The sequence below is a fragment of the Oncorhynchus mykiss genome, chromosome 7 (assembly GCF_057628025.1).
Source record: "Oncorhynchus mykiss isolate SJ-2025 chromosome 7, ASM5762802v1, whole genome shotgun sequence".
Lineage (NCBI taxonomy): Eukaryota > Metazoa > Chordata > Actinopteri > Salmoniformes > Salmonidae > Oncorhynchus > Oncorhynchus mykiss.
Window position 1 is genome coordinate 56,529,727 of NC_143028.1, and position 12,604 is coordinate 56,542,330.

Here is a 12,604-nt window from a genome sequence, read left to right on the forward strand (position 1 = left end):
TAAACAATTGTTGGAAAAATTACTTGTGTCATGCACAAAGTAGATGTCCTAACCGACATGCCAAAACTATAGTTTGTGGAGTGGTAGAAAAACAAGTTTTAATGACTCCAACCTAAGTGTATGTAAACTTCTGACTTCAACTGTACATACATACATAACATAAAAAAGAAAAAAGAAACAGAAGTCACTTGAACCCAGTGTGGCACAAAGAGAAGATTCATATGGGAGATAAGCCTACACACAATCTATATACACACACATTAACCACATAGAAGATAAATATATATATTTTTACAATTAATTTTATTTTATTCCTTTATTTAAATATTCTTCAAATGGAAATACACAATGGACAAAAAAACATTCCAATTTCTCCTCATCACTCAGCCACATAATGCCAGGGTGTATCTGGTGTGTTTTCTGGAATAAGAGCAAGCGTATATCGTGGTAGAAAGGTCAGTAGAGGAAAAAATTAGTTTCATTCTCTATTTCTTCACAGTCACAATAGTTCCTCTTCCATTTCACCACAATACCGACCTGTTTCAATACGCAGAGGCAATATCCCTGATCTTACCTGTTTCAATAAGCAGAGGCAATATCCCTGATCTTACCTGTTTCAATAAGCAGAGGCAATATCCCTGATATTACCTGTGCACATAGCGATCTCTTGCGTTTAGGTAGGTTATACATAATATATCTCTCACACACGAATTTACCCTTAATCAAACAAAAGGTTCTCAATTTGGGTTTATAATTAATCTCCTCCAACCATTTTTTAAATATATTGGGTCAACAGTTGCTTTTTAATCATATCTATGTTTCCCTTCATTTTGTTTTCGTACAGATGTTCACAGTCAGACTCTTGAAAAATGTCAGACATTTTAGTTGTCCAGGCTCCCCCTAGGGAAAGATCCCATTGAACAACTTTACTAGCTATTCTGGCAGTTGGCATATCCAACAGTCTATTCTATAGTCTCACCATACATGCCTTCCATCTCACCTCACAGGGTTTCCAGCCCATATCCCCAGTTAGTATAGGTGCAAACTTGTGGACACCTAAAAAGTATGTTATGGACATGTGCATTTTTAAAATACCTCTTAGCACCCCACACATAGAGACTGGATTGCATGATAAAATGTCCCATCAACCCCTGTCTTTAACAAACTATATGCTAAAAGATCCCTATTTACAAGATCAAAAGCTTTCTGGAAATCAATGAAACATGCAAAAGTAGGTTTCTCTTCATGTGATTTATTTCTGATTATTGTACAGACCGAGAAGATATGATCTATACAGGCTCTGGATTGACAAAAAACATTTAGTTCTTCCACCAGAATGTTTTGATCCTCCAACAATCAAATTAGCCTATTGTTGAGGATGGATGAATGTAATGTATAAACCGTACTTTATAAACTTCTGCCTCTTGTGGCACTCTTCGGTAATTTTTAGAAGATTTGGGAATGGGATTCACTATAGACTTGTACCAAGTGGATGGCAGTATATTGTACTCAAAACAAATTCAGAGCAAATCATATAGGACATTAATTAATTTAGGGGATTTTAAAATCTTACTAGGCAGTTCATCGATGTCAAACGCTTTCCCATTTTTGCAGCGTCAATCACCTTCTTAACTTCTGCCACAGACAGCTCCTCATTTAAAAACGAGGGTTCTAACATTGTATTTTCCATTTTAGTTTTCAGGGAACATATGTCTTTATAAAATTCTTCCTCAAAATATGCCACATTTTCTTTACCTGAGAACAAGCTAGCAAACCCCTTCTCCCACTCCTTAGGTACCTGTGTAATATCAGAGTTCAGCCCATCCTGATCTTCCCTGACTTCCATTGGAATTTTCTTATATCGTTTTGGACCTAACTTGTTAATTTGGCTCCAAAACTGTTGAGGATTTATTGTCTGTATCTCCTCAAGGTGTAATAACTGCCCTCTCTGATATCGTTGTTTAATTAAATAGGCACAGTCTTTTATCAAACACATGCTGTTTTTTCTTAAATTCCTTCCTACACTGTTCTCTTGTATTCCTATCTTGTCACTGTAAAAATAAGTACTCAGCCTTGCGCATTACTGACCATAGATCCCTTAACTCATCATTCCAATAAGGCTGCTCGGTTTGTAAACCTTCCTGGACTTGGGGCTGTATTCTATATTTACATAATTCTTTCCCCATTTCAGAATATATAATATCACAACATTTTTCATACCACACATCTAAATCAAATGTTGTTTCTTTGCATCTTAGCAGAGTTTTGATGATTTCCACCAGAGCTCTACATACCATTTCAGAACATAGAAAGTCATTTGGCACATTTATTTTCTTACATTTAGGCCTATTCGGGGTATGTATATTTTGTCCCAAGTGATGCACATTAACTTCTTGCGACTCTCAAACCTGGATCCGGGAGCGTAATCATCCACCAGAGCTCTACATACCATTTCAGAACATAGAAAGTCATTTGGCACATTTCTTTTCTTACATTTAGGCCTATTCGGGGTATGTATATTTTGCCCCAAGTGATGCACATTAATACCTGGATGAGAAAGTTTGTGGCCAACAGAAAATATCATAAATAAAAGAGAATGATCAGGAGGTCTACTTTTTTTGTCCAATTAAGTCAGAACATCTGCATTCTGCAACCATCTGTCTAGGAGATAACACCTTCAATTCCAAACACGTTTCTAGACAGTCGTGGAGGGTAACTATATAGTCCACCACAGCTTTTCCTTTGCCAGATATGGATGTAAAGTTATCGCTTAAGGGGCATATCCTTCCATTAATGATACACATTGTAGAGTGCCAAAGGAATTCTAATAGGGTTTCCCCATGATGACTAACAAAGCCATCCAAAGCAACCCGTGATGGAATATCATTAATATAATTTATATAGTCATCTAACCTCCCAATTCCACTGTTAAGATCCCCACATATGTAAATAGCATCTGCTTCTGCATTTCGGTATACTTGACTTAACATATGACAATAGAAGGAGCATGCATCTCTACCCCATGTGGACTACTTAGGTGGCAAATAGCATGAAAACACAACAAAACAATAATCTGACTCCCTATGTTCAAAGCGCAAACCAATAACTCCTTCTATGGCTTTATCGATCATTTCAATTTTATATGCTTTCATCATATCAGACTTTACACATATTCCCACTTCCCCAGAACCCCTGGGGGTTTTCACATTAGTTTTTCTGTTGTGTCCATACCATACATACCCTTCAATATCAATCATTTCTTGTCGACGCAAATGCGTTTCATTTATTGAGATAACGTCTGCATCTAAGGATTTTAGTATTGTTATTCGTAATTTATTGTTCAAGGTAGTCCATCTGTTAACATTCCAATACGCTATTGAAATTGAATCTTGTAGGGGATGGAAAGCCCCTCAGTATGTTGTAGGTCTGTCCACCCCATGTCCTTGTCTGCGTTGTCCTTCTGGTTGATCTCGTTTCATGACCTGTGCGCTTCCCGTGACGAAATAGTCCTTTCCTGCTGGTATTTGCCTCAGCAGCATCTTGAAGCTCAGTTCTATAAGATGATCGGTGTGGGACTTGGCTGATCGAAGGAAGACTTTGTTATAATCAGGAAGGCCTCGCAGCTTTTGTTTTTTCCATAACAGAGCCACTTTCTCCTCCACAGACCGACACTCCACCTTCACAACCCCGGGACCTTTACTTCTCTCCCTCATCCTCTCAACTGCAATCCCCTCTGTTTCGCAGCCTAGACCTACCGATATCAACGGGTTCACTTTGGAGATTAGGTTGATACATTTCCCCTCCCCCAACTACATGGCAGAAAGGTAGGCCTCACTTGAAGCCTGACCTAGAGTTAATGTGCTTTTGAGTGACATCGGCAGAAGGGTTGAGCCAAGATGTAGAGATGAAGTGAGGGTTAAGGTTAGGGTCAGGGTTAGAGTTAGCTCTGCACTGTAGCTGCACTGTTGGTAAATTTCCTCAACAAATGATCAGGTCTATATAATTATTAAACATACATTAGTAATGGAAAGGAAACACAGACTCTTTGTTTAAGTATTAAAATACTCCTTTTAGTAATACAACTGGTACAGAGTACAGTTTAACAGCATATGGTAGTTCACCCCAAGTTCTGCAAAATGTCTAAGACACATCCTGTAACTTATATAGCCTCCCCAATCCCCCTCACATAACTTTCCCTGGCAACAACATTTTAATACATCTAACCTCCCCCTGATAGCAGGAACCATCTTATAAGCAAGTAAAAACTCAAAGTGGGTTTGACCGAAACTTGACCTTTCATCACAAGTATAGGGTCATAACAAGGTGAACAAGTGCAAGCCTCTTCTGACAGAGGGCTGGTTTCATCAGGTCTGTGGCAGCCTTGTGTTCTCAGAAAAGCAGATAACCACGGTGGGATCCAGACAGGAAGAGAGACGCCTTCTGATAGTGTCTAAAGGTCACAACACTCAAAACAGGTTTTAACACACACAGAGATCTCCTGAAGAGGAGACCGTTTATTTTACAGTTTACTTACAGTTTATTTTAGCATAATTTATTAACCCTTTAAAAAGGTATAAGACCTTGGTTTAACCCTCTTAAGCACAAAAACACTGTCTTCCATCCTCTGTAGAACGGTCTACTGTAGAAACTCAGGGCATTGTACATTGAATTTCAGCTTCCTTAGATTACAAGAAGTGACTTAATTGGGGGTCATAGGGGAGATTTTGAAGTGTTGAAAAGGTTTAAACTTCCCAAATGTTACATATTTGTGAACGCGGGACCCGGCATATAACATTTTAAGTAAATCGACCCAAAAGCATTTTTGACATCCATTGGACACAATGGCCTTACAGTTCTAGACGCTAAGAGCCTTGTTATGAATTCTTGAATGAATTCTGAAGAGGATATTGTTCAATTTTTTTGTATTGACTTGAAACTGTCTGTGTTTGTCTGTCTATCTGTCAACCAGCCTGTCTGCCTGCCTGCCTGCCCGTCCGTCCGTCCGTCCGTCTGTCTGTCTGTCTGTCTGTGGGAGAGAGGAGGGAGAGAGTGGAAGAAGAGGGATAGATGAGAGGATGGGGAGGCATGGAAGGGAGGGGGGAGGGAAAGAAGGACTGAGATAATGGAGGGGAAGGGAGAGAGGAGGAAGAAGGAGACATGAGAGGAGGGTGAGGGAGGGACCTGCCATCCAGGACCTCTATACCAGGCGGTGGCAGAGGAAGGCCCTAAAAATGGCCAAAGACTCCAGCCACCCTAGTCATAGACTGTTCTCTCTGCTACCGCACGGCAAGCGGTACCGGAGCGCCAAGTCTAGATCCCCAAGCCATAGGACTCCTGAACAGCTAACCAAATGGCTACACTGACTATTTGCATTGACACCCTCCCCCCATATTTTCTTCTTTTTGTTCTTTTGTTTTAGTAAATATTTTCTTAACACTTATTTTTTCTTAAAACTGCATTGTTTGTTAAGGGCTTGTAAGTAAGCATTTCACTGTGACAAATAACATTTGATTTGATTTGCAGCACTTAGGTCTAGAACTGCAGGTCTACAATGTAGGGAATGATTTGTACCAAATACAATGCTCTTAGTTTTAGAGATGTTCAGGGACATTTTATTACTGGCCACCCATTTCAAAACTGACTGCAACTCTTTGTTAAGGGTTTCAGTGACTTCATTAGCTGTGGTTGCTGATGCGGATATGGTTGAATCATCAGCATACATGGACACGCATGCCTTCTTTAATGCCAGTGGCAGGTCATTGGTAAAAATAGAAAATAGAGGGCCTAGAGAACTACGGTACACCACACTTTACATGTTTGACAAAAGAGAAGCTTCAATTAAATAAAACCCTCTGAGTTCTTTCGATAGATTGCTCTGAATCCACAATATGGCAGAGGTTGAAAAGCCATAACACATACGTTTTCTAAACAACAGGTTATGGTCAATAACATCAGGCTGCTCTGAAATCTAACAATAAAACTCCCACAATCTTCTTTTATCAATTTCTTTCAACCAATCATCAGTGTCAGTGCCGTACATGTTGAGTGCCCTTCTCTATAAGCATGCTGAAAGTCTGTTGTTATTTTGTTTGCAGAGAAATAGCATTGTATTTGGTCAAACACCATTTTTCCAACAGTTTGCTAAGAGCTGACAGCAAGGTGATAGGTCCTCTTTACCTCTCTTGAGTAGCAGAATTTAATTGGGTTCCTTCCAGGCATGAGGACAAACACTTTCTTCTAAGCTCAGATTAAAGATATGACAGATAGGAGTGGCTATAGAGTCAGCTACCATCCTCGGTAGCTTTTCATCTAAGTTGTTAATGCCAGGAGGTTTGTCATTTTTTAGCAATAACAATCATTTTTCTACCTCTCCCATACTAACTTAACAAAATTCGAACTTACAATGCATTTTTTTTCTCTTTTTTAACATTTTTAAGCAAGAACACGATGGCTCACTGTTCATTGTTGGCATTTCCTGCCTAAGTTTGCCCACTTTGTCAATGAAGTTATAATTTCAGTAATTGCCAACAAATGGTTTTGTGATGAATAAGTCATCTGATTCGATGAGTTGAATTTGTCTTTCTGCCCATGATATAATTGAAAGTACTCCAATGTTTTTTTCCATCATTATTTATATAATTTATCATGGCGTCATAATACAGTTTCTTCTCATTTTTGTTGAGTTTAGTCACATAATTTCTCAGTTTGCAGTAAGTCAGCTAGACATATGTGAAGCCAGACTTATTAGCCACTCCTTTTGCTCCATCTTTTTCAACTATACAGGTTTTCAATTCCTTGTCAATCCATGGAGCTGTCAGTTTCTTAACAAGTGCATGTTTATCAATAATTGGAAGAAGCAATTTCATAAATTCATCAAGTACAGTGTATGGATGCCCCTTATTAATCACATCAGACCAATAAATATTTTGAACATCATCAACGGTCACAGCTAAATCTGAGGGAGGGGGGGAGAGAGAGGGAGAAGGTGAAAGAGGAAGGGGGGAGGGAGAGGAGACGGGGAGAAAGAGAGGGGGAGAGAGAGAGGGAGAAGGTGAAAGAGGAAGGGGGGGGGAGAGGAGACGGGGAGAAAGAGAGGGGGAGAGAGAGGGAGAAGGTGAAAGAGGAAGGGGGGAGGGAGAGGAGACGGGGAGAAAGAGAGGGGGAGAGAGAGAGGGAGAAGGTGAAAGAGGAAGGGGGGAGGGAGAGGAGACGGGGAGAAAGAGAAGGGGAGAGAGAGAGGGAGAAGGTGAAAGAGGAAGGGAGGAGGGAGAGGATACGGGGAGAAAGAGAGGGGGAGAGAGAGAGGGAGAAGGTGAAAGAGGAAGGGGGGAGGGAGAGGAGACGGGGAGAAAGAGAGGGGGAGAGAGAGAGGGAGAAGGTGAAAGAGGAAGGGGGAGGGAGAGGAGACGGGGAGAAAGAGAGGGGGAGAGAGAGAGGGAGAAGGTGAAAGAGGAAGGGGGGAGGGAGAGGAGACGGGGAGAAAGAGAGAGGGAGAGAGAGAGGGAGAAGGTGAAAGAGGAAGGCGGGAGGGAGAGGAGACGGGGAGAAAGAGAGGGGGAGAGAGAGGGAGAAGGTGAAAGAGGAAGAGGGGAGGCAGAGGAGACGGGGAGAAAGAGAGGGGGAGAGAGAGAGGGAGAAGGTGAAAGATGAAGGGAGGAGGGAGAGGAGACGGGGAGAAAGAGAGGGGCAGAGAGAGAGAGGGAGAAGTTGAAAGAGGAAGGGAGGAGGGAGAGGAGACGGGGAGAAAGAGAGGGGGAGAGAGAGAGGGAGAAGGTGAAAGAGGAAGGGGGGAGGGAGAGGAGACGGGGAGAAAGAGAGGGGGAGAGAGAGTCAACAGACATAGGTGGGAGAGAGAAGAGAGAGAGAATGGAGGGGGGAGGAGGGAGGGAGAGAGAGAGAGAGAATGGAGTGGGGAGGAGGGAGGGAGAGAGAGAGAGAAGGGGGAGTGTGAGTGAAGGGGAGGGACGGAGAGGGGGAAGAAGGGACAGGGGAGAGAGAGGAGGGAGAGGGAAATGAGAGGAGGTGGAGGGAAAGAAGGTGGGAGAGAGAATAGAGGGGGAGGAGGGAGAGAGAGAGAGAAGTGGGAGAGTGAGGAAAAAAGTGGAGAGAGAGGGGAGAGGGTGGAGGGGGTGAAAGAAGGATGAGGGAGAGAGAACAGAATGGGGGGATAAAGAGGAGGTAGAAAGTGAGAGAGAGACAGACATGAGATTAACAAGAAAAATGTTAGCCCTGTGACACTCATCTTTTTCCATTGACTGCAATGTGTTGTAAAAAACTTCAACCCTGTGACACTCATCTTATCCCATTGACTGCAATGTATTGACAAAAACGTCAACCCTGTTCTCATTGACTACCATCTAGCTACTGTGACATTGTACCTTTTTGCAAAAATGTGCCAGGATGACATTTTCCAGTGATATGCTGTTGGCAGCATCCATTTTGATTTTCCATTTTTAAGTTCCGTATTTCATATGATGGTAAATAACGAAAGAGCATATAATTCAAGTAGAACATTAAAAAATAATAGTTTTGTACAAAGTAAATTAAAATGAATATGCACATTTATATTTTTAAGATATTTTCTAAATAATGGAATATTAGAAAAATGAATTATGCTATTCTCATAGTTTTGCATTTCTATGCATAGTTTTATTTTAGAGGGGTTGTCTTTACTAGAGAATATTGCAAGATAATTAATTTGTGTTGTTGCTATTGTCTCCAAGTTGTGACAAATAGTTTTTCTTTCTGATGGCAGGAGAAAGACAAGGGAGACTGAGCTATAAACAGACCACTAATATGTAATGCCCTGTTAAAGCCAGGGCATCATTAATCATATAATGGACCCAGACAATGTTATGAATTAATTTACACAACAATGGTTTAAAAACAACAGAATGTCAGAGATTTTTCAGCCAGGACAAACTCCAACACAGCAGATATGAAGGGAGGAGTTGAATGCTGAAGGGGGAAAAACAGTGAGCTAGCACACAAGAAGAAAGGACATGGAGATGGAAGAGGGAAGTTTTATTTTACAGATGAATAATAATCTCAATGAATGAATCATGATCTATATTGGATGACTTCACAACAAGCACCATTTGGCTACATTTGTATTTATTTAACCCTTATGTTACCAGGTAAGTTGACTGAGAACACATTCTCATTTACAGCAACGACCTGGGGAATAGTTACAGGGGAAAGAAGATGAATGAGCCAATTGTAAACTGGGGATTATTAGGTGACCGTGATGATATGAGGGCCAGATTGGGAATTTAGCCAGGACACCGGGGTTAGCACCCCTATGGTAAGTGCCATGGGATCTTTTTCTGACCACAGAGAGACAGAACACCCGTTTAACGTCCCATCTGAAAGACGGCACCCTACACAGGGCAATGTCCCCTGGGGCGTTGGGATATATATTTATTATTTTAGACCAGAGGAAATGGATGCATCCTACTGGACCTCCAACACCACTTCCAGCAGCATCTGGTCTCCCATCCAGGGACCTACCAGGATCAACCCTGCTTAGCTTCAGAAGCAAGCCAGCAGTATATAGACAGGACAAACACTGAGCCACTCACATGCTCATACCCATGCAGTCCACACCACATACTCATAGGCACATGTACCATGTGTAATGTGGGTTCAACCAAAACTGAATCTATCCCAGTACATCCCAGAGGTAGCATCTGATACAGACAGCATATCAAATACCACAAGTGTAGACTTCACCGTGAAATGCTTACTTACAAGCCCTTAACCAACAGTGCAGTTCAAGAAGAATAAAATACCAAGTAGGCTAAAATAAAAAGTAATCATAAAAAGTAACACAATAAGAATCCAGCTTGCCATTCTACATGAAAAGATAGGCCTATGTATTTCTGTGCTTTAGCTGGTAGCTAAGAAACTTGTTTCCCTCCCCATATCCACTCTGGAAAGCCTGTCACTGTAGCCTCAGTTTAATAGAGCTCACATGACAATTTAATGAAGTGGACAGCAAATAAACACATAGAACTGGGTCGCGCACACACACGTACTCCAACTCACTGCAATCCATAACACAGTTTCCATGGTGATAAGCAGTCCAGTACAACATGGCTTACACGGACATGGCAAACGGCCCTATATGAGGGGAGAGGAATTTTAAATACTAAAAGTGTAAAAGCATGTAGGCCAACGAATCCCCAACAAACACTCAAAGCTAGTCAGGCTCAACTAAACACACACACAGCCGTAGTATGTTGACCCAGTAACTAAAATACAAACAAACACACTACTGCTTTTGAATAACCAGAGCCAAACACGATCACACATGAAGGCATAGTCTGCTAAAGAAATACACTGTAGAATTAACTCTGTATGGCACAGTAAAGAATGCCATGCATGGGCGTGTCACCCCACACTAAAGTGATGTTGCAGTGTGTATTGTCACCGTGGCTGGATTAGTGAGGTGGATCTGTGGTGTCAATGGAATAGAAATGAGTGGTAGGCTATCCCTGTAGACCTGAGGCCATAGACCAGCCCCACTCTATATCCATGACCAGTCTACTATTACAATCACCTTTATTCGCCATGTACATTGACACATACCCAGAACTTGTCTCAGATGATTTGATCCCTAACAATGGAACATTGGGCCATTTTGTCTGTAGGTGAACTAAATGAATAAGCAGTACAAAGCATTGTAGGACACCTGACTCCTGAAACCCACACCTGGTAGAGAGACCATTACCCCCTGACTCTCCGGAGCAGCGTTACTTCCATAAGGACTTATATTAAATATAGTTGATCAACTATGATGCTCATTCTTTAATTTTCAAGGAAATATGATGCCTATTTAGTTAATAGGATTACTGTGCTGAGTCAGGGGCTAATGCCTGTCTGGGATATTTTGAGTGTGTTCCTTTCTTCTGTTCTACAATAAACACAACAGTGTTTGTGTATACCTTTTAAGTATTTCTACTGAAAGGGTTGACATCTTTAGCTTTTCTGTGTAGAATGACAATGTGCAAATGATGGTTGGTTTGAGGAGGGTTTTTGGATGTGTCCATTTCTCTGGTTCTTACGAACACCATTCTGGTCAGGGCAGAGGAAAGATCAGGCCACCAATAGCGAGGCTCAGTTACACCTGTGGTTTTGGCAGCTTGAGTCATAGTTTTTTTAAACTAAACTTTTTAAAGATTAATGTGTCAAGGAAAGGAATTGGCATTAACAAGAAAACAACAGGCCAGGTTTAGGTATGAGAAGGTTCCATTGTAGGAACCACACCTCCGTGGAACAGTAGCATTTTAGAGGCAGGGGAAAGAGGGTAGGCCTATATTTTTCTCTTATCGTATTTTTGTTATTATATCTTGTCCATTGAACATTGCAATTTCATTAACCTTATTCTTCAAACATCTATGAGGATGAATTATTTGTTTTTCCTGTCTCAGTAGTCTTCTAGGTCTAGGATATGGATATTGATGTATAACAATGCATAAACACGTTGTAACAAAGTTGGAGATGGGAAAATGGGAGGATATCCAGTGCATTCGGAAAGTATTCAGACCCCTTGACTTTTTCTAAGGTTGGTTACGTTACAGCCTTATTCTAAAATGGATAAAAAATTAAAAAGCCATCCTCAGTCTACACACAATAACCCATAATGACAAAGCGAAATCAGTTAAAAAAATGTGCAAATGTATTAAAAATGAAAAACAGAAATACCGTATTTACGTAAGTTTTCAGACCTTTTGCTATAAGACTCAAAATTGAGCTCAGGTGCATCTTGTTTCCATTGGGTACCAAAACACTTATGCAGCTTTGAAGGTCCCCAAGAACATAGTGGCCTCTATCATTCTTAAATGAAAGAAGTTTGGAACTACCAAAACTCTTCCTATATCTGGCTGCCTGGCCAAACTGGGCCATCGGGTGAGAAGGACCTTTGTCAGGGAGGTCACCAAGAACCCAATGGTTTCTCTGACAGAGCTCCAGAGTTCCTCTGTGGAGCTGGAAAACCCGTCCAGAAGGACAACCATCTCTGGGGCACTCCCCCAATCAGGCCTTTATAGTAGAGTGGCCAGATGGAAGCCACACCTCATTAAAAGGCACATGACAGCCCACTTGGACTTTGCCAAAAGTCACCTAAAGGACTCTCAGACCATTAGAAACAAGATTCTCTTGTCTGATGAAACCAAGATTGAACTCTTTGGCCTGAATGCCAAGAGCCACGTCTGGAGGAAACATGGCATCATCCCTACGGTGAAGCATTGTGGTGGCAGCATTATGCTGTGGGTATATTTTTCAGTGGCAGGGACTGGGAGACTAGTCAGGATCGAGGGAAAGATGAACGGAGCAAAGTACAGAGATCCTTGATGAAAACCTGCTGCAGAGTGCTCAGGACCTCAGACTGGGGCAAAGGTCCACCTTCCAACAGGAGAACAACCCTAAGCACACAGCCAAGACAATGCAGAACTGGCTTTGGAACAAGCCTCTGAATGTCCTTGAAAGTAAGGATTTCCATATACAATACCACAGCCGAGCTCATTCAAACGTTGTAAAGTCAAATTGAACACAGATTCCAAACCACACATAACAGTGATCATGATTCCTGGGTATCTTTTAA